This window comes from Pseudochaenichthys georgianus, chromosome 21 (genome assembly GCF_902827115.2).
Source record: "Pseudochaenichthys georgianus chromosome 21, fPseGeo1.2, whole genome shotgun sequence".
NCBI classification, from domain to species: Eukaryota; Metazoa; Chordata; class Actinopteri; order Perciformes; family Channichthyidae; genus Pseudochaenichthys; species Pseudochaenichthys georgianus.
Genome location: NC_047523.1, coordinates 12,353,571 through 12,379,666, shown reverse-complemented (window position 1 = coordinate 12,379,666; position 26,096 = coordinate 12,353,571). Strand labels below are relative to the sequence as shown.

Below are 26,096 nucleotides of genomic sequence, written 5' to 3'. Positions count from 1 at the left end.
ATATTTGGAAAATTAATCGTCCAACAAAATTCATTATTGTGACAGGCCTAAGTGTTCCCACATTTATGTGTGTATCTGCAGTTGTGTACCAATGCATCTCCTCTCTGGTGAACATGACCCTTTCTTTCGGACCATCATAAACTCCAAGTCAAAAGCTTTTGATTGATACCACAGTGACAGTTATGTCCTGTGTCATCAGTGAGATGGCCATCGCCTGGTGATTGATTATATTTATGCCGACCAATGAAACAGAGAGGTGTAGCCTAGAAGCTCTGCTCATGAGAATGGGGTGAGTTTATATGTCCTTAAGGCAAAAACCCTGCTTCATTTAGGCTTGAGGGTTTCTCTTATGTACAATTGGGCATTTTCAAACATTCAGTGTATTGTGCTTGCTCTGGTTTGAATTGTTAGACAAGTAAGTTGACTCATTGCATTTTTCAGTTGGCTTAATTTTCTTGAATAAAGAACACATTTAAAGAAAACAATAATGTGTCCATCAAAGCCACATGAGAATGTTCACATGTCATTGGTTCTGTTTGCCTGTAGAACAAAAAGGCAATTTATTGTTTTACTAGTCCAGTGGAGAACTTGATTAATTGTACTTATAGTTGCTGGAAATACTTTTTTCATTCACATTCCAGTATTTTCATATAATAATCATGGATTTGGTCAGTTATTGTTGTTTGTCTCATTATTTTTCTGACCTAATACAGGAGAGATTTTGATTTGTCCGTTTTCTGCCACGGATGTCTAAATACTATTTGAAGAAAGCAATAAATATATTCAGATTACGATGATTTTTTTCAGTATTTCCTAACTATTGTATTTACTTCTGCACATTGATTTGCCAAAGTAGTTTTTGAGCACTGAAGTAGTTTGTGTTTGTCCTCCTGTGTTTTCTCTTTGCCGTACTGCTCAGTATGCAATTGTAAATCAGGTTCAGTGACCATTTATGTTTTTATTCCCACTAAGTGCAAAGGAACCACCTTTACAATTTAGAGAAATTATGTTTACTTTTTAGCAATACAATTTTTATGTTATTTTGCCTGTACAAAAACCTCTGTGGTCCCATAATTTATACCGACAAACACAATGAGATGTGTAATTTGACCCATGCGCATGGTGCACTCTGAATGCATTATAAAGACAAAAGCAGCAAGGTACTCCTGCTAGGATTTGCTTAATGTGATGTGTGAAATCAGGATTACTGTTGATCTTTTTTCACCAGTGAGGTTTCTCTCCATATGGAATGTCCAACTACTTTGAGTTAAACAATTGTCAACCAATTTGTGAGTTTATCTGTATATGTTGTTGCTGCATCACCCTAGGTTGTGGTTAATTTGCTCTCTGGTCTGTCCATAAAACAGATAAAAGTTGTGAAATATCGCAAGGTGTCAAAGCATAGACGTGTACTTAAACATCTTATACACTGCAGTGTTTCCCCTAGGATGGATTCACAGCAGCGGTGCTAAGGCACGTGGGCCCAGCATAATGTGAGCACAGAGCTTGTGGAATTTTTTGGTGTGTGCACGTGCAAAGTGCGCCCCGCCAATTTGTTTCTATGTATCGGCCAGCAAAAGAAAGGATCTTGAGGCCTAGTACCAGCGCCGGTTCTAGCCAATTTGCTGCCCTAGGTGAGATTTTATATATAAAGAATAAATGAAAAATCTCTACAAAAGACAAATACACTACAAAAACAGAAACTTATTGACATAGAGTAATATACGTCAAAATGGCTTCAAATGTAGTCAATATTGTATGAACATGTTTGAATTGGGGGGTGGACGTCACATCCTCTAGGGGGGTCCGGGGTAGCATTTTAAAGTAAAATGCTTCAATCTGGTGCACTTTGAGCACACAATTACTATCAATCTATCAATCAATCAATCAATCAATCAATGTTTATTTATATAGCCCAATATCACAAATGTTACATTTGTCTCAGTGGACTTCACAGTTTGTACAGAATATAAGTATGACAATACGACACCCTCTGTCCTTAGACCCTCACATCGTACTGGGAAAAACTTCCGGAGGAAACCCACAGTTTAAAGGGAAAAATGGGAGAAACCTCAGGGAGAGCAACAGAGGAGGGATCCCTCTCCCAGGACGGACAGACGTGCAATCGATGCCTTGTGTAAATTGAAAAGATAATACATTTGCAACATAGGTAGTCCAAATGTTTGGAAATGCATGTGTGTATAATAGGAAGATGAATCCACGAGGATATCCATCCAGGACTTATGATCCAGGACCACAGCCACGACTCAAGATCCAGGGCTCGCGATCCAGGACACAGGACCGCAGGATCATCCATGACTCCGGATCCCTGCGTATATAGACACCAAAAAGAAAGAAAATTGGGGAAGCTCGGTTAATCGGAACATGAGAGTACACAGGTATAGACAGAGAGAAGGAAGAAGTAAGATGCCCCCCGACAAACTAAGCCTATATCAGCAAAACTAGGGTCTGAATCTAATCAGCCCTAACTATAAGCTTTATCAAAAAGGAAGGTCTTAAGCGCACTCTTAAAAACGGATAGGGTGTCTGCCGCCCGAACACAAACTGGAAGCTGATTCCACAAATGTGGAGCTTGATAAGAAAAGGCTCTGGCTCCCATTGTACTTTTAGAGACTCTAGGAACAACCAACAACCCTGCATTCTTGGAACGCAATGCCCTAGTAGTACAGTAGGGTATAATGAGTTCTTTAAGGTAAGATGGCGCCTGCCCATTAAGGGCTTTGTAGGCGAGAAGAATAATTTTAAATTCTATCCTGTATTCTATAGGGAGCCACTGTAAGGCAGCCAGAACTGGAGTAATGTGGTCCCTTTTCCTAACTCTGGTTAGTACACGAGCTGCAGCGTTTTGAATCAGCTGAAGCGACTTGACTGACTTCTTGGTACACCCTGATAATAAGGAGTTACAATAATCCAGCTTTGAAGTAACAAATGCATGGACTAGTTTCTCTGCATCGTTTTGAGGCAAGATATGCCTGATTTTTGCAATGTTACGTTGATGGAAGTAGGCGGTCCTTGAGATTGATTTTATGTGGGCGTTAAAGGATAAATCTTGATAAAATATAACGCCAAGATTCCTTACAGTCTCACTGGAGGCCAAATTAATGCCATCCATAGTTAGTATATCTTTAGATAATTTGTTTCGTAGATTCTTCGGGCCAAGTACAATAACTTCAGTTTTGGTCGTGTTTAACATCCAAAAAATGTAATGTCATCCACGTTTTTAAGTCCTTGAGGCAGTCTTGAATTGTATTTAGATGATTAATTTCATCAGGCTTGATTGATAAATATAGTTGAGTATCATCCGCATAACAATGAAAGTTCACAGAATCATTCCTTATAATATTGCCTAACGGAAGCATATATGTGACCTGCTCCATCGAAATCAGTCGCATTGACCCGAAGACACATTTTGAGTTGTATACACTGTTGGAAAGAGGATATTCCTAGCTTTCTAATGATATCAGGATTGTTTTTGTTCTCCAAATATTAAGCGAAATATGTCACATTATATAATGACTGTCACAGAGTCCTCATTTTAAGAAAAAGGCCTTTAAAGTTTCCTCTTCTCTGGAATCCATCGATCTAATTGATTATTAGTGGAGCAAATTATCAAAATACTACGGAGGGAAGATATTTTCATTTGGAGGAGAAGCTCGCGAGTGTGTGTGTATACCCGTGTGTTTGTGTATTTTTGCTTTTGTGTGTATTGTGTTTGTTTCCCGGGGAAAACCCTCACGAGAAACACCGGCTGTTGTTATGCCTGCTGTGACGTTAAATTACTCCGTTCTCCGCTTGTAATTATGCCGTTACAAGCTTCAACGTTGTATTTATCATCTGAATTTGCCGAAACAAGTTTAATATTCTGAAAGCCAAGACTTTGTTTAATTTAAATCAGATGAAAACAAACTGTAACGAACCCTGCCGTGTTATCTATGATTACTATACTCTTATGTTCATAATTTCAGCCGGAGGGAGGGGGGGGCGGCGCTGCTGGAAGAGCAGATTGCGAGTGAGAGGTGCTTGTCTTCGTCCCTTTACAAGCTTCAAAAATGTATTTATCGTGTGATTTTGGAAATAAAAGTTTCATATTCTGAAAGCCAAGACTTTGTTTGTTTAAAATCAAACAAAACACCCGAACCCTGAAAAAATAGTTTTTTACGTAAATCCACGTTTATTCTGAAATGAGCCGTTGCGACTTCCGAGCGGGTCACATATAATGTGAACAAAATGGGTCCGAGCACTGTGCCCTGTGGCACTCCATGGCTAACTTTGGTTTGCGTGGAAGATTCATCGTTGACACGTACAAACGTACTAGAGACCTGATCTAGGGGGTACAACTCTAAACACCCATATGAAAAATATCGGTTTACATTTTAATAATCAAATAAGTATATGAACATAACCAATAAACTACCATAGCCAATAACAAATAAATGTAACTTATTTTATTTTTGTTGTTCATTCATATCTTATTTTACCTAGTTAACATTTATTTATGCATATTTTTGTATCTCTCCAAATTTAAATGATATTTTTGGTTTACTGTCCTATAGTATACATTGGAATGATTTCAAACCTGTTTTTATTTATCCTAATAATTATGAAGGAGATGTGTTTACATAATTTGTGGTCAAAACGTTTGAGACCCACTGAGATAACTTAGACTAAAATGAATTATCTAAACACTCGGAGTCCTTTACCTCACTGAGCCTCTCAGTCTGACAAGAGAGCTTTCCTCCACCCTGGTTGTAGAAACATCTACTTCTTATATCCGCTAGCGCAGCTAGCACCAGATTCTAATAACAACAGCGCCGGTACTGGTGCGCCCTCTCTCTCTCTGAGCTGCGTGCGCCTGATAAGCCAACATCCCCCACTTTCATCACTTACAGCGCGCATCGTACAGGGCAAATGAAAAGTGTAACCGGGGTGAAAAGGGTGTTACATTTACTTAATTATGGATGAGCCCCAACGGTCAACATTTTTTTTTTCTCCCAGAGCTACCAGCGCAGGGCCCCCCAGATCTGGCGCCCTAGGCGACCGCCTATGTCGCCAATGCCAAAAATCGGCCCTGCCTACTACATACAGTGGCAATGTCTCTAAGCAAAAATACACCTTTATTGAACATACAGTAACAAATACTACAAATCCACATAACAAACAATCAAAAAGGAAAAAGGGTCGCCACTTATTATTTTAATAAAAAAGTAAAAACAAATATTTTTTGTTTGTTTTTTGTTTGGGTACATGGCTGGTGCCCCCTAGCAGAGGCGTGCATATTTCAGCAGTGGCGCTGCACCGTCGCTATTTGTATATAGGGGAAACACTGCACTGTAAAATGGTTCTCATTGCAGAAATGAGCCAAGATGGAAGGCGTGCTATTTTAACGCCTTCCAATGACATCACATTGGACCAATTGATCGTTTACATCGTGGAACATATTTGGGTACTCTTTTTTTTGCAATACTCACTTAATTATGCCGCTTGTAATGGCTCAGCAAGAAACAAGTGTAGTTTCATAAGAATTTCATTTACCCAGACTATAGCCTATATACTTGATTCCCCACAGCCTAATGTTACACATGTCCTTTCATGCTGAGAGCAGGCATGCTGTTTGAGCTACAAATTTGAGTTCTAAACATAATTGCCTCCTAGCTGAGGGTGACAGTGCCTTTCGCCAATTGATAATAATTGATTAAATCGCCGTGTTTATGTTTACACTCAAGGCACTACATGTATTTGGTTAGTTAGTCATTCTGATTGAGCGCTTGTCCCCATGTGACACCCCCACAGCTGGGGAACATGCCTCGGTTATGGTTGTTGGACATGGCTGACAAGAAGCGATTGGCATGGCAGTTGTGCGTTTGTACTCCGAGGGCTCAGTCACTTGAGGATTCACTTGCCTCTCTTTTCCTTGCCACCATTGTGGTACAACAACTTTCCACTTCCCTCTTCCAGTTGAAGGTCATAGTGTTGTTGAGCCCCAGCATTTTCAATTTCAAGACATGTCATGATTTTAAGTTTTAACACAACTATGTTGCTTTGTTTGGACGTGTTATCCTATTACTGCATTTTACTTGCACCATTATGACTTGTTCCAAGTAGTGTTAATTTCGTCAGCTATTTTTTAATTTAGTTTTAGTCTTAGTCCTGTGTTAAATTTCCTTTTTAGTTTTAGTCATATTTAGTCACCTTCATCCTGTTTTTATTTAGTCAAGTTTTAGTCGACTAAAAGTCTGAGCATTTTAGTCTTATTTTAGTCGACTAAAACAGTAAACATTCTAGTCAAGATTTAGTCGACTAAAAGTCTGAGCATTTTAGTCTTATTTTAGTCAAAGAAAACTAATTATTTTAGTCTACTTTTTGTCAATGAAAACTGTTGAGTCTTTTTTAGTCATCAGATTATATAGAACATTTCAGTCAAACTAGTCTAGCCAAAACCAATAATTTGTCATTTTGGTATATAAATAAATAAGATTATCTTGTCCTTATTTGATGAAAAACACAGGTTGAATGATTAAGAAGCTTTGCAGAGAGTATCTGCTCAGGTTGGTGGTGGTTTTACCAGCTGTGTTTTGGCCACATTGCTTCCCTTCTGATAAAACAATGCATTCGCTTTTTTTCTCCGCCTCATTGTAGCGAAAATGGGCCCAAATATCACATAGTTTCTTTCTCCCAAGCAGTGGTGGCTTTAGACTTTTTCGTTGCCAGTCATTTTGACGGACAGGATCGTAACATTTCCGTCATAATCCATTATTATCCGTCGAGTGCACAATGTATCACTCACTCGCGCTGACGGGGGGGTATTCGGTTAACGCGACCACTGCTCCTAAGCCCTGTTGTTGCCATTTTATTTTCTGTTAAATAAGGTTAGTTAGACCATGAGTTAGACCCGAGTCTTCCTGACAGTTCATATTGTGCCGCTGCCCGGTGTAATTCAAATGTACCGCCGCGCGCAGCACAGAAACAGCTGCTGCTCTGCCGCAGCACCAGAAATGGAACTGCTGGGAGAAAAACTGACTATCAGAGATGTAACGTTATCTTTTATAATATTTCGTCTCCTCATTTTTCGTCAACGAAAGTAAAGAGAGATTTTGTCATAGTTTTTATTTAGTAAACTACATTTTCGTCTCGTCACTTTTCGTCAACGATATTGCATGATGATTTCGTTACAGTTATTGTTTACTGCCGTCGGTGCCGTCTCGTCATCGTCTCGTTTTCGTCATGGAAAAAAAGGTCGTTGACGAACATATTTCGTCATAGTTTTAGTCAACGAAATTAACACTAGTTCCAAGTTATTGAACTATTTTATTGGGCTGCACAATTTATCGAAACTGAACACAGTATTTGTGCAAAGGCTTAATATTTTAAAATACCATAGATAACCAGGCCAACAAATTGTATTTTGAGGACTTAACAAAACAATTTTGCTTAAAATATCAATCCGTATCAGTCAGAATTATTTAAATAATTTAATCTTTCCCAATCAAGCAGCCTTATTTGATATCTTTAGATTCTTTGACGTTTAGTATGTTGGATTGTTGAAGGCGTCTCTTAATATTTTCTTTGACAAATACTACGCTGCAGCTATATGTCAGTAAGGCCTTTAAATCTCCAAAACTTTAATCTATTTTTTTATTTAAACCTGTGGGGACTGATTATTTTCTGCCACTGTATCCTGGCAGTTTTACAATTATTTCAGTTTGCCCAAGGGTGTTCTCCATGGTTTTTCCATGTGTCACAAGTAGGGTTGGGTACCGAGAACCGGTTCCGGTTCAGAACCGGTTCCAACATTTCGATTCCAACGGCATCATTTAGAAATGTGAATTTCGGTTCCGCTTTTCGATTCCTGAGGAAATGTTTCTCGCCGCTCTCCGTAGCCTACTGCATGACTGCAGCGGGGCGGGACATTTCCTACAGTGTAACCTGAGACCAGGGCCGGCCCGTTGCACTGGCGTTATAGATGTTCGCCTAGGGCGCCAGATCTGTGGAGGCGCTGCGCTGGCAGCTCTGGGAGAAAAAAAAATGTTTTGACCGTTGGTGCTCATCCTAATTTTCAGCCTTGATGTAACAACATTCATAATTAAGTAAATGTAACACCCTTTTCACCCCGGCTACACGTTTCATTTGCCCTGTACGATGGGCGCTGCAAGTGATTAAAATAGGGGATGTTGGCTTATCTGGCAACCGCAGCTCACAGCCAAAGTGCGAGGGAGCTAGGGAGAAAGGGAGGGCGCTGTTGTTATTAGCATCTGGTGCTAGCTGCTCTGACGGATATAAGAAGAAGATGTTTCTACAATGATGTGGAGGGAGAGTCCTCTCCAGTCATACTGAGAGGCTGATAACTACAGCTCAGTGAGGTAAAGGACTATGAGGGTTTAAATACTTCACTTTAGTCTAAGTTATCTCAGTGGGTCTCAAACGTTTTGATCACAATTTATGTAAACACATATTTCCAAGGCACTCTTTTATAATGATTGGGATAAAACAGGTTTGAAATAATTCCAATGTATACTATAGGACAGTAAACCAGACACATCGTTTTAAACTGGAGAGATAAAAACATATGCATAAATAAAATAGTAAAATAAGATATGAATGAACAACACAAATAAAATGCGTTACATGTAGGCTATTTGTTATTTAATTATTAAAATGTAAACCGATCTTTTTCATATGGGTGTTTAGAGTTGTACCCCCTAGATCTAGTCTCTAGTAATTCTGCGTGTGCACCAGATTGAAGCATTTTACTTCAAAATGTTCAAACATTTCTTCCCGGTATGCCTGAGAGGCAGATATGCTTGTTTTTCTCAACAAGAACTGTTTTTAAAAGTTGGACTGTTGCACTGTTGTAGCTTCAGTGGTTCTCAGGTTAAAGTTACATAGCAGTGAATATAAACAGACTGATTAATGTGAATATTACTTTAAACTAACCTGTGTAAAAGTTTCTCGAATAAATGTAATTTTTTTGGTGGAAGAAGCATGTATCATTTTTTTACCCTGCCCCTCAAAGAATCGGAATCGAGAACCGTTAAGAACCGGAATCGAAAAGTAGAATCGGAATCGGAATCGTGGAAATTCAAACGATACCCAACCCTAGTCACAAGTGATATCTCAGGCATGGCTGACCGGACTTTTAAAGCACTCTGAGAAATTATGCCTTTTATCATTGCATGTGCCTGCAGAAGCCTGTGAACATAAACGAGTAGGGTTTGAATTATTCTTATACCATGTGCATGCACTTTTCCAGCAACTTCATTCATACAATAATTTACTTTTCCTGTAGGGAGTAGGGTTGCCAGAAACTGACCATGATCAAAATCGATTATTCGGCAGCCCTGGCGAATAATAATCGATTATTCGACCGACCCCCCCCCCCCCCCCCCCCCCCCGCGGGAGAGAAAAAAGAAAAAAAAAGGAATTCCGTTGTTTTCTTTACTGTAACATGTTTAACAGTACAAACAACAAACAAGCATGTCATCACAACGACGTGGCCTTGAAGTGAAGTTGGTAATGGCCGGCTGTGCTGCGTCTTTCTCTGTAACCTCTTTGGCGTGCTTTTACCTGCCGCTTTGTTCATCTTTAGTCGCACGTGTGAAGGAGAGGGGGGGTGGGGTCGGTGTGTAGCGTGCTGCAGCAGCAGTCTGCTCTGCACGCAGGCTTCCTCCAAGTTTACAGTAAAACAAACTGGTGGTGTGACCAATGGCCATTTACAATTATTAATACTATTACTATTATTAGCATTAGTCTATATTTTGGTTGAAACTAAGCCAGAAAAAAAAAAAAAACATAAATAATAATAAAAAAATATATATAAATAAAATCGATTTTTAAAAATAATATTCGATTATGGAGACTGTAGCGAATATTCGAATAATCGAATAATCGCTGGCATCCCTAGTAGGGAGCCACTTTGTATTAAGGAAGCCTACTTGAAGTCAGTATGATGTTTTTTTATCCAACAAAGCATTGCTGACTGGTCTTTATAACCTTGAGCTTTACTACTGGTTTTCCGATTTTAACCACTTGTTATGTGCCTGCTTAACTTACATTTGTTGCTCAATCTTTAACCAAACTTTGAAGAGATTTAGTAATTTGCAAGACATTTGTATCATTTTCAGAGCCTATAGTTGCACATGTCACAAGCAGCTTGCCTTGGTTGCTTTTTCCCATGCTGCTTTTTTAGCTGAATAAACAAACATGAACCTGGCAAAATGAAACAAACTGACAGCTTTACTCTCTGCATTACTAAATTATTGACTTTGCAAATGATTTTTTTAGTTACAAAAACAGCCACCAATTTTACTCAGATTTTAGCTAGACGTTATGGCAGGAGATAAAAGTGGGTGCACATATGCCACATCAACCAAAACGAAGACAACAAACAGACATTTGGTGACTAGGGAGTGTCTCGATGCTCACGACTCAGGCATAAGGGGCTGCTCAACACATTTCAGACAGTGAAGGATGTAAAAATTGGGGTAAGTGATCTAAAAATAAACCTTGGCGATGGCAGGAAATGCCTGCTTGTGTTTGCACATACAGCATAGCATGGACATATTTGCTGAACAGATTTTAATAGGACTTTATGAGACATAATTACCCTTTCTTTGGAAATACAAATAAGCACCCTTTAAATTCAAAAAGCTTTATTTGCATGACCATAATGACATCAAGTATTGCCAAAGCATTCCACAATTCCAACAGACATATATTTAAATGTCATACACTGTAATATACTGGACATGCCTACGGGACTAAATTGGGGTAAAGAATCTTGCACAAGGACCCTTTGACATGTTAACTTCAAGGCTGGGGATCAAACCACCTACCCTCTGTTTGGTAGACACCCATTTCCCCCCTGAGCCACAGCATCCCCTTTTAATACTAGGCAACCATACCATTTGTATGTATATATTTTGAACAAAAGTAAAATGTTTTCTTTAAAAGGGAGCTAATGTACTTATTTTTTAACCGATTTATTGTTCAATCTTAATTTGAAACTATGGTCATTCCTTAACCCCGTATTGTTCAATCTTTACCCTGTAATGTGATTCAAAAAAGAAAAGAAAATGGAATCATACAGTATGAGCGAAGTATTGATTAATGTGTGGGATATAGCTGATATGTATATATTTCTGGCTTATGATCACCTTGGGATGAATTATTCTAATTAAGCTGTCTTTATATTGTTATACTCGTGTCTAAATGATATCTTAAACAGCATAAATTAAGGAGCATGCTACATATGAATATGAAGAAGTCATGTGACCAACTCTAGCCAGACCTAGTTGTTCCTAGAGTGGTTAAAGGAACCACTTTCTTGGATCTAGTACCTAATATATAACACAATAGAAACAGTGGTGATTGGAGTTAAGAGACAGAATACGAGCACCAAGTCAATTTAGAGAATGTGTAATAGCTGAGATTATTTTACAGCTTTTACACTATCCCAAAGTAAACATGTACTTGTGGCATTGGACATTTGGAACCTTATGTTACATGACTACAGTACCTTCTGTATATTTCCCTTAATCTAGTTCCATACAATTTCAATAACAAGAAACACACTGATTGTAGGAAGACAATGGTTATTCTCTACGAACTAAACAATTAAATCAAATGTGTAGCTTCAAAATATTGATTATACAGTTAGCAAAGATTCCTTCGAAGGCACATTTTGTTTTGAAAAGTAGGTGACATTCCCCTTAAAGCCATTGAATCCTCAACACTCATAGCTGAATCTCTGATGAGTACAGTATAGCTACGTAATGATTACAGATTATAATTCAGTTTTACAATGGAATGGGTAGAGAAAAATCTTCCCTCCGCAGCTGATATCATGCCACAAATGATACTGTTAAAAATGCATGCAGACACTCGCAGGAGCAAACATTTACGGTACGTCCACACAGCAGCTTTAGACGAATCTTCCACCGCTTCCAACGCTTCTCTGCCCATTGACTTTGAATGGGGATGACGTCACTTTGCCTCGCTTTTCGCTGAACTGCATTGTGGGGGAGCGAAGCGAAGATTTCCAGGATCTCCAGGATTCAAAAGTTGAGCAATGTTCAACTTTTGAAGCTGAGCTGGAAGCGTCAGCCAATCAAACACGTTTATGCAAATCTGACAGTAGAAGCGCTAGCCAATCAAACCGTGTGTAAGCAGGGAGAACCAGACCGCAGTTCATTTCCTCATATTCCAAACGAGAAATTACGGTAGCAAATCACCCGGTTCTTTACGACCAGAACTATTAACGGGATACAAACCGGAGGAACCAGGCATGGAGGGAGGTGGCAGAGACAGTGGGTGAAACTGGTAGGTTTTCGCCTGTTTGGGGAGTTTATATATATATATATATATATTGCTCGCATAAAATCCCCAGGTTTTTTTGCTTTGTATGTCGGGGGCGGGAGATTCATGTGATTGGTTGTTGGTCGCATTGCTCGCAAAAAATCCCCAAGCTGTCAGACACGCCCAGCTCCAAGATTTTCAAGATTTTTGAAAAGCTGCTGTGTGGATGTACCGTTAAGCACTCCGAACAAAGAAAGCTTTCTCTGCTGTGTGAATGAGAAGCAATGGCTGAATGGCTGAGTGTGTCCTCTGTCTCTGTGAGGTCGACGGCCCAGGGAAGATTAGGAGGCAAATCAAATGAATGAGAAAGGCAAAAAAAGAAGGGGAGTAAAAAGCTGATGGCTCAGGAAAAACCTGCTGCATTACACTCGCTTTGAGGGAATTATCTCAGTGAGAATTCCGGAAATGGACATGAGCGCACAAACATAAAATATCTCCAGACTTAAATCTACATCAATCTGATCAGCTCCACCTATTTGCAGTTGTTCCTCCTGGTTTCTGCTTCAACCCCCTTTAACCAGCAAATTTGCGCATTCAAGTTTATTTTTGTAAATGCGCTTCTGCATTATTCATGTTTTTCCACGGTTTCGCCTTTGGCACGCCTCAGTGGTGGCCTACATGCACAAGGTTATAATCTTTAACTCCCACCTGCAAAACACTCAGTCTCTTTTTATTTTATATCCTGACACATCTGGGAATTTGTTCTGTTAACAATTATAAAGGGTCTGTTGTTGACTTGGCACGAGACCAAATTAGTTTGTCACCAGTGCAGATGGCAAAGGAGTCAAGGGTGGGGTTGGGTTGTAAACGAAAGCTGTTTGAAAATAGTAGTCCAGACACAATGCGTCACAGCAGCCAGGCCACATCACAGCGCCCATCTCCTCAGCCCTCTCTGGTTTCCATATGTTCCATTGACTCCTTGCTTTATGCTGTAACACAATTCCCTGTTTTTGAATGTAGAAAACATAAAAAACCCTCAAACTGCCTCCAATACTGCAACACATAATTACCCTCACACTTGATATGCCACATCAAGTTTTAAGAGCATGTAGGACACTTTTTCACACTTTTTCCACAACCTTATTATTTGGTTGGTTACTTGTTTGGTTCTCAATTTTCCTTTTTCATAATGAAATAAATCTTGACACATTTTGGAAGGATTGCCATCAAATTGGAAAAAAACCTCACCCTGCCCCACCCCTGTATTGCCACACATAATTACCACCAAACACTTAATTTAATCGATTGTCATCACATTTTATGTTTACAGTTTGGACTGGACTTCATCTAGCACCATCATTTAGTCAACATTTCCAGCAAATAACTGAAAAACTCATTACATTTCAATCAGTGTTTACTGCTTCTTTGCAAATGTTAGCATGTTGAAACCATAGTCTGTTTGAAGGTAAAATCACTACGAAATTGTAAGAAAACGACCCCTTCTACTTTTGGTTGGAATAATCCAGTTGTACAGTATAAAGGCTTAAAATAATATGCTTGTTAATACTGTGGTTGTAGATTTCAAAATGACGTGGTTCGCTTGATTCAAGAAAGAAGCTCAATTTATATATATTTACCTGCCTTTTCAATAGTGTGTATTATATGGAAAGTGAAAGTTGTTCAATTTCTTTTTTGTTCAGTCACCAGAAATGCGTACAAAATATATAAAATACGCTTTGGCATTGTCAGATTGTCGAAGTAAACAAATATATATCACCAAACTACTCCCTCTACTCTGACATTTTTGCTGACATTTTTCTTTAGTCAACAGTTCAATCCCAACCGATGCTGCATTTGGCTGCCACCCAAAATTGAGCATTGACGATAAAACTAACCAGTATTCTAAATCACAAATGAACGCTAAAGGCAATTCAAATGAAAGGACGTGGGTGAAAGAAAAAGGAGGAGTTCAACTCCTGGAGGTGGCTGAGGTCAGGTTCATAATAGAAGATGTACCCAAACCTGCATTCTGTATGAGCTCATCAATCCATATTTAGACTGTTAAACCTTAAAGGTGGGGTAGGTAATTTTGGAGAAACCAGCTCGAGTGCGCTAGAATTTGAAAATACACAGCCAGAACAAATCTGTTACTTCCTTACAGAGCCCCTCCTCCAACACACACGAACGTGCACATGACCAATGAGGGTACGAGATAAGTTTGTGCACAGATGGAAGGCTGACAGGCAGGTAGGCCATCCAGTTATTTTAGCCGGGCCGGCTAAAATGATTGGTCGTGCTTTTTACAGTACTACGGCTTCCACAGATTACATTTTTTTATGGATTTTTTTGTCAAAGCACTTCAGATATTCATTGATATCGGGACGTTAAGAGCATTCCATGGAATATAACAAAAAGTGTATCTCGAGCCGGTTTCTCGAACTTACCTACCCCACCTTTAAGTTATAATTGCATACAGCTCTGCAAATAGGATGTATAGGGGAAAAGAAGACAAGGTCAAGAAAAATAGGGGTTAAAAAAACCTTCCTATAAGTAGTTTTACACATTCCTTGAATGTATTATGAAAGCATTATTTCAGAGGTAAGCCCACCTCTTCAACACAAAGTACACCACACATATCTAGGTTCTAAGTCACTGCTGTCAAACAGCATTATAAAGCAGCACGTTGGCCTGTAATAGTGACATCAGTAATGTATACAGAGGGATGTGTCATCTAAAAAAAAGTGATGAGGACTTCCGGTCTGAGCGGAGCCATGTGAGGTCACATTTCTCGAGCTCCTCGCCAGAATCAGAATATTTATATTAGACAACTACCCTCTACACTATATTCAAGCAACTTTAATCTAAGCTGTTCTTCCTTGCCTCCGCCCAACAGTTTCATTTGAAATATGTCGTCTTCCTCTCGCAAAAAGGCGTCTGCTGCGCCAGATCCGAAAGCTAATAGTGCTAGCCCGGCTAAAGGTGCTGGGGCAGGGCCCCTAGCTGCTAGCGCAGCACGAGGTGATGAGACCGCCATTCTACGAGCCATTCAATCTCTCAGAGAGGACCTGCTGAAGAAAATTGATGACAACGCCGAGATGCAGTTTAAAGAACTACGACGTGAAATAAGCCAACTGAGGGACGAGCTGAGATCCGCCGTTGACCGCCTCAGCAGCCGCACCAAGTCTTTGGAGGACCGGGTCGAGAGCCTGGATACTGCCGCTAATGATCACTCGGACCTCATTACCACTCTGGAACGAGACGTGCAGCAGCTAAAAAAGGACATGAAAATCTTCTCTGACAGGAGTGAGGACCTGGAGGCGCGGTCTAGGAGGTGCAACCTCCGCATCCACCAGGATACAAGAAAAACGGGAGGCAGGGAAGAACCCAACTGACTTTGTAGCTAAACTACTCCAGGAAACGCTGGGCTTAGAAAAAGAGCCACTACTAGACATATGCCATCGCACCCTACGGGAACGGCTCCAGGAGGACCAGCCACCCCGCGCATTTGTGGTTAGATTTCACTATTAGAGAGAAGGAAGCGACCCTCCGCAAGGCAGCCACGGCCACAGATCCAACAACGTCACACGGAGACAGGATCAGAGTATTCCCCGACTATACCCAAGCAGTCGCGAAGCAGAGAGCCGCCTTCAGGGATGTGAAAGGCATGCTAAGAGGCTGTGATGGTGTCAAGTACGGGCTGTGGTATCCCTCGGTTTTGTGGATCACAATGGCCGATGGAAAGCGACACAGTTTCACAGACCCGGGGGAGGCGAAGGACTTTGTTTTGAGGAACGTGGCTAAACAGAGCGGCTAAGATGCTAGGTAAGCTGACTGACGGACTAATGCAGTGCCGGATAGCGGCATTGCATTTTCCACATGTACGTATATGGGGCTGTGGGCTAGGGCTTGCTACAAACGTTTGTGGTTTTTCTTATTATTGTGTAATTTAAGCCAGCTCGCGCTGCTCATACTAGCCCACATTTTATAACAGTCAGTTGGCTTACAGCCCGCTAGTTCAAGCAACTGCTCTCCTATACTCCTGGGGAGGTTCACGTTTATCTGGCTCTACTTTTCATTCAACAATCAATACTGGATGTTTGCATATGTTGCCATAACTGGTTAATAAGTATGGTACTTTTACTGAGACCATGTTATGAATGTTCAACTTAGAGGTTTGTCTATATCTATTAGCACAAGGTTTATCTAAAGCTATTGATGGTTCTGGCGGGGCTCGATCTCGCCAGGTAAGCTCAATGGTGTTTATGTTCTTATTGCTGTGTGTTTTATTTCATTTTTTTCATTTTTTTTAAGGTGACCCATCCCCCCTTCCTCTCCCTCACCCTTCTGACAGGGGGCTAGATTACTATCTTAGGTCCCACAGTGACCCAGGCAAACAGGGCACCGAGTGTGGGTAAGGCGGAAACTACTTTGGTTAGCTGGAATGTTAGAGGTCTCAATCATCCAGTAAAGCGCAGCAAAGTGTTTTCCCACCTCCAGAAGCTAAAGGCAGACATAGTTTATCTCCAGGAAACTCATTTACGTACTTCTGATCACTCTAGACTCAAGCGGGGTGGTTTCTCTCACATTTTCCACTCCAAATTCAACACCAAATATAGGGGTGCAGCGATCCTGATACGTAGGCATGTGCAGTTTGTGGAATCTAAAGTAATTGCAGATACAAATGGCCGCTATATCATAGTGCAAGGTCAATTGTACAACACACCTGTGGGGCTTGCATGTCTCTATGCTCCCAACTCAGATGATGCCGATTTCTTTAGCAATTTCTTCTCTCTGCTCCCGGATTTTAACTCCCATCACCTAATTTTGGGGGCAGACTTTAACTGTGCCCTCAATCACACTCTGGACCGCTCCACTGTCTCCTCTAGACCACTGTCAAACTCAGCTCGAGTGGTGAACTCCTTTGTTGAAGAATACGGCATGGTGGACCCATGGCGATTTAAGAACCCAACATCTAAACAATTTTCATTTTTTTCTGCAGCTCAGCAGTCATTCTCCAGAATAGATTACTTCATTTTAGACAACAAGTTACTCTCTGTGCTTGAGTCCAGTGACTATGAGAGCATTGTTATTTCTGACCACAGCCCAGTGACCATGAAACTTTGTTTTCCAAACCATGTTCCACCACAAAGGATCTGGCGTCTAAACCCACGCTTATTATTAGATGAAGATTTTATTAAGTATACTTCCACGCACATCGATACCTTTCTTGAAATAAACCGCCAACCAGAGATGAGTATAGGCACTGTATGGGAGGCCATGAAGGCTTATCTTCGTGGGCAAATAATATCATATTCAATCAGTATTAGCAGAAAAAAGACAAAGCGAATGACAGAACTTGTTAATCGGATCAGAGACATTGATAAAATACACTCAACAAAGCCCTCTGCTGAACTGTATAAGGAACGCATTACAGTGCAGGTGGAATATGACTCTCTGGCATCCACCTACATAGAGGACCTTCATCTGAGATCTAGGCAGACCCATTATGAACATGGGGAGCGGGCCAGTAAACTACTCTCCCATCAACTAAGGCAGTCGGCTGCAGACAGTTTAATTGCGGAAATTGGAACGGTAAATGGGGACACCATTTCAGATCACAGGGGCATTAATGATCAATTTAAGAGTTTCTATGAAGATCTTTATTCATCAGAAGTCTCGGATGACTCTCTGACAACTAACTTTCTTAAGGACCTTAAGCTTCCAACACTGGATCCTGATGGTGTCTCGGCTTTAGAGGGGGACATTTCTAATGAGGAGATAAATTGCGCTATTAAAAGTATGAAAAGTGGAAAAGCCCCCGGACCGGACGGCTTCCCTATTGAATTCTATAAAAAATTTGCCGGCAAACTGACGCCTGTGCTGCGCGAAGTATATGCAGAGGCACTCTAGCAGGGGTCACTGCCCCCCACATTAGCTCAGGCGGTGATAACAGTCATCCTTAAAAAGGGCAAAGATCCAGCGAAATGTGACTCCTACAGACCAGTAAGTCTAGTCTGTTGTGATAACAAAATTCTCTCCAAAGCTTTAGCTCTGCGCCCTTGAGACTGTTCTGCATAGAATCATCCACCCGGACCAAACAGGGTTTTTAAAAGGCCGACAGTCTTTTGAGAATCTTCGGCGCCTATATAATATAATTTACTCAAATCCAGGACTCTCTCCAGAGGCCCTCATCTCTCTAGACGCACACAAAGCCTTTGATCGCATTGAATTTGACTACCTATTTGCAACTCTTGCTAAATTTGGCTTCGGCACATGCTTTATCTCCTGGATAAAGGTCCTCTACTCTGCACCTCAGGCAGCAGTTCGCACTAATAATATAATTTCGAAATACTTCCGGCTTCAATGGGGCACAAGGCAGGGATGCCCCCTGTCCCCCCTCTTGTTTGATATAGCCATAGAACCGTTAGCACCTGCTCTCAGGAATCGGTCAAATTTTACAGGCATTCATATGCATAAGCTGTCTTTGTATGCAGACGAGGTTTTACTGTACTGCTCCGATCCGCTTAGGTCCATTCCGGCTGCACTCAATGTAATCACCTCTTTCGGCAAGGCTTCTGGGTATAAGATCAACATGACCAAGAGTATACTCTTCCCCATCAATGAGACTGCGGCCAAGCTTTCATTTAGCGAACTCCCCTTTAAAGTGGCCATTGACTCTTTCACCTACCTGGGAGTGTGTGTGACACAGGACTTTAAAACCCTGTTTAAAAAGAACCTGCAACCAGCTCTGGACAAGGTTAATGAGGACCTGAAGCGCTGGGCGTCGCTCCCTATTTCGTTGGCGGGCAGGGTGAACACCATTTAAAATGGTTATTATGTATGTATTCCACGTATGCTGTATTATTTTCAGTCAATTCCTGTTTTTCTCCCTAAAAAGTTTTTTAAAGACCTGGACAAATATATTTCCACTTTTATCTGGAATAAGAAAATTGCCCGTCTGCGTAAGGCATTTCTTGAGAAGAGAAAGTCAGAGGGGGGTCTTGCATTACCCAATTTTTTACATTACTACTGGGCTGCCAATATCCATAAAATGGCATTCTGGATGAGTCATTTCTGGGAAGGGGGCGGTCCTATTTGGTCTAGCATGGAACAACACTCGTGTGGACCACTGGCCACTGCCTCCCTGATGTGTGCTCCTTTACCACTTAGTAGAAAATATCACTCGAACAACCCTGTGGTCAATAGCTCTCTTAGGATATGGTCACAGTTCAGGAGGCATTTTGTATATAGACAAACTATCCCCTCCATCCCCATAGTTCGCAATCCGGCTTTCAAACCAGCCCTGATAGACTCCGCTTTGCACCTGTGATCCCGGAAGGAACTTAAGTGTGTTGCTGATCTGTTCTACGAAGGGGTATTCACATCCTTTGAACATTTAGTCAAAGAACATGACATCCCAAGGAATCATTATTTTAGATATTTACAAATTCGTGATTATACAAGAAAACAATTTCCCTCCTTCCCGGCCGCCCCACCTGGTGGATGGATGGAAGACTGCCTTGGCCTCAAACCTTGTCAGGGAGGCTATATCTCAAAGCTATATAATATTATTCAAGAAATCTCTAGCCCTTCCCTTAACCACCTTAAGGGTGCCTGGGAAGAAGAAATGGGCATAGAACTAACCGATGAGACCTGGCGGTCTGCAACTGAGAACATACATAAATCCTCCATCTGTGTGAGGCATGGAGTACTTCAATTTAAAGTGTTCCATCGATTACATCTGTGCAGGAGCAGGCTTGCCAGGCTGTACCCTGAGGTGGATCCCACGTGCCAGAGGTGTTATTGTGCTACGGCTACCCTATTTCACATGTTTTTCTCCTGTCAGCCCATTGCCCCATTTTGGTCTTCTATATTTGAAACGTTTTCATTGATGTATGGCCAGAACATACAACCAAATACCATAATAGCTGTGTTTGGAGTAGCCCCTGAGGTGGTCTCCCTCTCTAATTGCTAGTCACACTCACTTGTGTTTGCAACCCTTCTTGCCCGCCGTCTAATCCTCCTCAAACGGAAAGACCGGACTCCACCATCTCACACCCACTGGGTGAGGGATGATTTTAACAAACTCCCCTGTGCAAATCTGACTGCATGAAGCCCCCCCCCCCAACCTTCCCTTTTAATTTACTGTTTATTTTAGTGGATTGTATTATTTATTTTGTTTATTATTTTATTTCTTTAAGTGCAGCTGTGGGTGTGTATGTATGTGCGTATATACATATATATTATGTGTATGTGCTTGCACAGTATATGTACTGCAATGACATTTGTATTTGTGGTACTAATGTATTTCAATTCAATTGTATGATTACACATCTGCATTTGCATGTGCCCTGCGTTGTTTTGATATAAGTGAACATCAATAAAGAAAGGTGAAATAAAAAAAAGTGATGACAATGAAAGAAATGTTTCCCATAAAGCCACTCTAAAGGGATTTCAGTCCTTCAACATTTGATTGCTTGTATTGCATTGAATGAATGATCAGACTTTAAAGAAAAAGTAAGTCACTGTCATCAATAAAAGGGTCTTATCGTACAGACGATTACGTTGACTAGTTAACTTGCTTTAAGCCGTTAGCTTTTGTTTTCTTAGTAGTCTTCATCCATCCATCCATCTTCTCCCGCTTATCTGTGGTCGGGTCGCGGGGGTAGCAGTTCCAGCAGAGAGCCCCAAACTTTCTTTTCCCTGGCGACATCAACCAGCTCTGACTGGGGGATCCCAAGGCGCTCCCAGGCCAGCGAAGAGATATAATCCCTCCACCTGGTCCTAGGTCTACCCCTTGGTCTCTTCCCAGTAGTCTTCATTATAATGTGAATGTTTGCACAGACATACTAATAGATTGAACCCAGATTTAAAACCTGATTTGTCTGTTTTTATATTGAGTTTGAGTCAGGACCTCATTTGTCTGTTTACAAGTGGTACCGATGCAGGAAGAGTGAGTGCTAAACCCTCCAGGCTGCAGAGGATGTTGGCTAACTGAACACATCTGTTGTATTTGCAAAGTGTATACCAAGCTAATCAGAAACTTGTTCCTTTTTAGCCAGAATTCACAATTGATATTTAAAAGTACAAGTAACTTACTTTTTCTCATAGAGTTGTATTACCCAGCTGCTAGCCCATGCTGTGGTGTACAGTAGTTGGCACAAGGGCTTGGATGGAACAATTCAGATGCTCGTAGACCTCTTTGGTCCTGACTGGAAAATCTCTTAGATTGTGCGGAAATGCATGATCCCAAGAGAATGAATTATACTGACTTTGAAATCTATAGCTTGCTGTCAAGTCAACATTTTTACTTATTTACTGAAATATCTCAGCAGCATACTGATGGATTATCATGTTGTGCAAATATTCAATGTCCACTCAGGATAATTTGTAATCAACTGCGATTGTACCTTACATCATAGTGGAAATCAATCGGCCTCAGCAGTACTTTTTGATCATTAGCAAATGTTAGCATGCTAATATGCTACAATAAGATGATGACCATTGTAAACCTCACACCTGCTGAACATCAGCATGTTAGCCTTCTTTTTATGAACATGTCAGCACGTGGAAATGAACATTTAGCTGAAAGCACTGCTGTGCTAAAGTACACTGGTTGAATTGATAATGATGATGATTTGAGTTTGTATTAACTCACATTGTCACCAGCACATTAATATAACTGGACTGGTAACAGCAGCTACTGTAAAACACATTTAATTTTTTGAATAACTTATTATATATAAAGCATCACCTGATTCACCACTGTTACATGTACACATATTTTACATCAATTCATGTGCATTCTTTATCTCTAACTCGGTTATATAATGCAATGATGCAGTCAGTGCAGGTCTTAGGGGTCACTTATTTGTGTGTGTGAAAATCACTTTCTGCTCAATGTTGCAAAGTGTAGCATACAGTCATGGCTCAAATAAATGAAAACCAGGACAAACCACAGCATATGCTGATGATAGCAGATAGATAAGCTACATAAATAGGTCTTATACAAGCCATCAATAGTCATTCACATGTACACACAGATGCACTCACACGTTTGCCCAAGGTGACACCAAGGGATCACAATGCATGTGATGGAGCCATTCAACCAAGAGTGACCTCTTTTAATGCAGTCGCTGTTTGGTCCCCTTCTAATGAGTGGTTGACTCATAATCTATACTGTGTACTGAAGCCTGAGGGTTAATCAGCCCGATCGTGCGTCTGTGTACAGTATGTGTAGCCTGTGTCAGACAGAGACATGCAAAGTGGCTCTCAGACTTAATTTGTCTTGATGGGGTGTCAATTATTTATGGGGCCTCACACACACACACCATTTAGCCTTTTGTAGTAATGTCAAGAGTTGCTCTTAGAAGTGTAGTGAACGGTGCTGTGTTCTTTTTCCACCAACAATGCATAATTCTTTTGTTTTATTGTTTAGTTCATTTTTAAGCTGTAATGTGTAACTTTAGCTGGTCTGTGGTCAAAAGTGGAATCAACAGGACAATGATCAATTCAAAAGTGTAATATTAAAGAGGCCCTATTATGCTCCAACACATTGTACATGGGGCTAAGGGGCGGGACATCTCTAAGCGGTTGACCAATCACAACCGAGCTAACCAATCAGAGCAAACAGGGATCTCGTTTCAGACAGAGGGTGAAAAGAACATTAAAGCATGTACACATGTCACAGAAAAGGGCACAAAATACCAATATGAACTGGAGAATTAGCATTAATATTTCTTCTTTAAAATAGCAGAAGTAGCAACAAGTATCAAGTCGGTCAAACTAACTCGGCTTGAGTTCAAAAGGAGAGAACACAACAACATTGCCAAATGTAATCTTAAATTAGCCACCATTAGCTAGTTGTCGGACCAATCCAAGCAAGGATAAAGGGGCAAATACCAAAATCCAAAACAGTGTACTGATTAAACCAGCTTCAGGTCAATTAAAAAAAAAAAAAAAAAAATTATCAAAAAGATTTTTTGTCCGAGTTTTTCTCTTTAAGATGTACACTGTGTTTTTCTACTTATAAATTACTAAAATAGTTTATAGAGCATCAGCCTTTTTTGAATGGTAATGCTTAACCGATTTGTCTTTACGTACTTTAGACTAAGGGGTTTAAGTCAAGCATCAGCTGAACCTTCTGCAGCTCCTTGTGGGGGGTTGAGCTGAGACATGTCTTTTGCTGCCTTGTGCACTGGCAAGACGCACAGAGCTGTCAACAGAGGTGTCAAACCAGTCAGATGTTTTTTGGAGCAAGCAAGAAAAAGCGGATGGGTAGGGGAAAAAAGAAAGGATGTGGGTAGACAGTCGGAAAGAGGAGAGAAATAAGATAGGAGTGCTTACTGCGTTGAATACAGAAAAAAGTGCTTAACATTTCTAGTTTAGTCTGAGGATGGTTCATTCCAGTTGAAAAATACTTTATTATTTTCATTACAGTATATGTCTAGATCACATTTCAAACTAGTTTTGTGTTCAAGCTACATTTTTACATTAACAGGGCAGCTTTTTAGTATCTATCTATGATATATCATCTTATTTACCGGCAAATGTTTGCTGACCACGCACGCTTCTTCTTGGCTGTAAAATTCACATTCACTGAGCCACTCATATTTATAGCCTTCTGATATTGGCCACTGAGCAGCTCAATTGGATTGACTCAATGTTAATTACCCCGAAGATACAGTACCTTCGCAGCAGCATTTTCAGTAAGCGGGAGTGAGTCATCCCCCTCTCTCTTTCTCAAACCTCCCCAGTATGTGACTTTCATCCTAATTCCTGACTTCAGATATCACAAGTGAATGATTTATGGCAGCCAACAGGCCCAAAAAGCCATCAACTGTTACACCATCTGCATAAGGATGCCGACGATCGTGCTAAAGCTTGTTGCAACAATATATCACCATTTCGGTATAATTTGTATCACCTGCTGAAATATGTTGTACCTATATGTTGTAAGCAGTATGTCAATGTAGTTTGAGAGAGATATCAAATGGTGAACTGTAGATAAAACATTAAAGGTGTGATCACAATAATTTGTAAAATGGTTGGTAATAACTGTCAGGGTTACTGAGAGGTCACTGCAAGAGGTCATCTAAAATTAAGGAGTTTAACACTTACCAACTGCCACTGTCATACATCATTGATTGTAATTGAAGGCTGCTTTTTGTTTACGTGTGCGCTGCATGACTCACTTGATCGCACCATCTGTTTGGAAGGAGTTCCAGTGTTTAAAGAAGGTCACTGGGGTGTTAAGGATCGCTGATGTAACAGAACACTTCAAACGAGGAATAAACAAAAAAAGCTAGGCTTCACACAGCCTATCAGTTAGTCCTTGATTTACCCTAATGTTTAAAGAGTCCTTAAAGGCCTTTTTGCATTTCGGTTTCTTTAATCTTTTAGTAATGTTCAGTAAATATGTACTTCAATACATTGAAAAAAAAGGAAATTGCTTTACAAGTTTTTTAGTAGCTTAGCTTAGTCGGTGGTTCATTTGGTTTATAACATATTTGATTACGTTTACACTCGCAAAAAGTAGTCCATTTGTTGGGGCCGTTGTAGTAGCTCAGTCTTGAAGGACCTGGCTTGGGAATCGAAGGGTCGTCGGCTCAAGTCCCGGAGTTGAACGGAGAGTGACTGTTACTTTGAGAGGTGTTGGGCTATTGAACCTATTGGCTTTTTGTTAAGATATCAGGTTTGATACTTACTCCTGGATGCATGCACATGCACACATTGCATGTCAAAATATGTAAATGTAGGCACACTTTTGGAAGGTGACTCATGTGCAAAATAATCTTATCGCAGCTCAGAGAAGTGTACTGCACCTTGGTGGATGTCTTGAATACACACACACACACACACACACACACACACACACACACACACACACACACACACACACACACACACACACACACACACACACACACACACACACACACACACACACACACACACACACACACACACACACACACACACACACACACACACACACACACACACACACACACACACACACACACACACAGTTTTTACAACTCAGTTGCCCATATGCCCAAGCAGATACCATATGGTCTGCAGTACTCACCCGCTAGCCTTTTTTTTTCCTTTCAATGGATATGCCAACTCTTTTTTAGTAAGAACCTGCTCTAGAGTTGATGGTATGGCCTTAAATTACAACATAAAATACATCAATACAAATCCCAATCATGAAGGGAAGAAGCTTCTATTTACTCAAAATGGCAGGTTGCTAAAATGTGTCAAAAGTGGACTACGTAAAATGTTCATGCTATACATTGGCCGTTTTGAGCTTAGCGCTGTTGACGTGATGCTACAGTAGGTGACCTTGATACCGTTTGTTCATAGCATATGCTACTTCTGGCGATTGTGCTTGCGCTTAATTTACCCTTTGTTCAACTGTTCATGCTGAACAAATGGAAGCAATATCTTTCCAAGGCCATCCATTTATAAAAACCTTTTATCTATATAATATCAAAGCTGTGACTTCTGGGCAAGGTACAGGCTTGGTCTATAAAATGGGTGGGAAAAATGTCCATCACAGTTTACAAAGTCCAAGGTTATTTCTATAAATTGTTTATTTTTGCAGGCCAAAGACATTTTAATTTTAATTGCTGAACAAATGGTTTGTATACAGAATTGTTCCAAGGCTGTCCATTGATTAAAACCTTTTATCTATATTACAACATAATGTTTGTTTGCCACAATGTTTATCTCTGCAATATTGCAAAATCCATTGAAAAAGTCCTGTTGCTTTTGCCGAG

At 40.5% G+C, this 26,096-nt stretch overlaps 1 protein-coding gene across 2 annotated transcripts in view; it reads left to right on the top strand.

The window, feature by feature from the left end:
• The window catches only part of adarb1b (adenosine deaminase RNA specific B1b), a 199,391-nt gene that overhangs the window by 55,161 nt on the left and 118,134 nt on the right, over nucleotides 1-26,096 (top strand). The window lies entirely within an intron of this gene.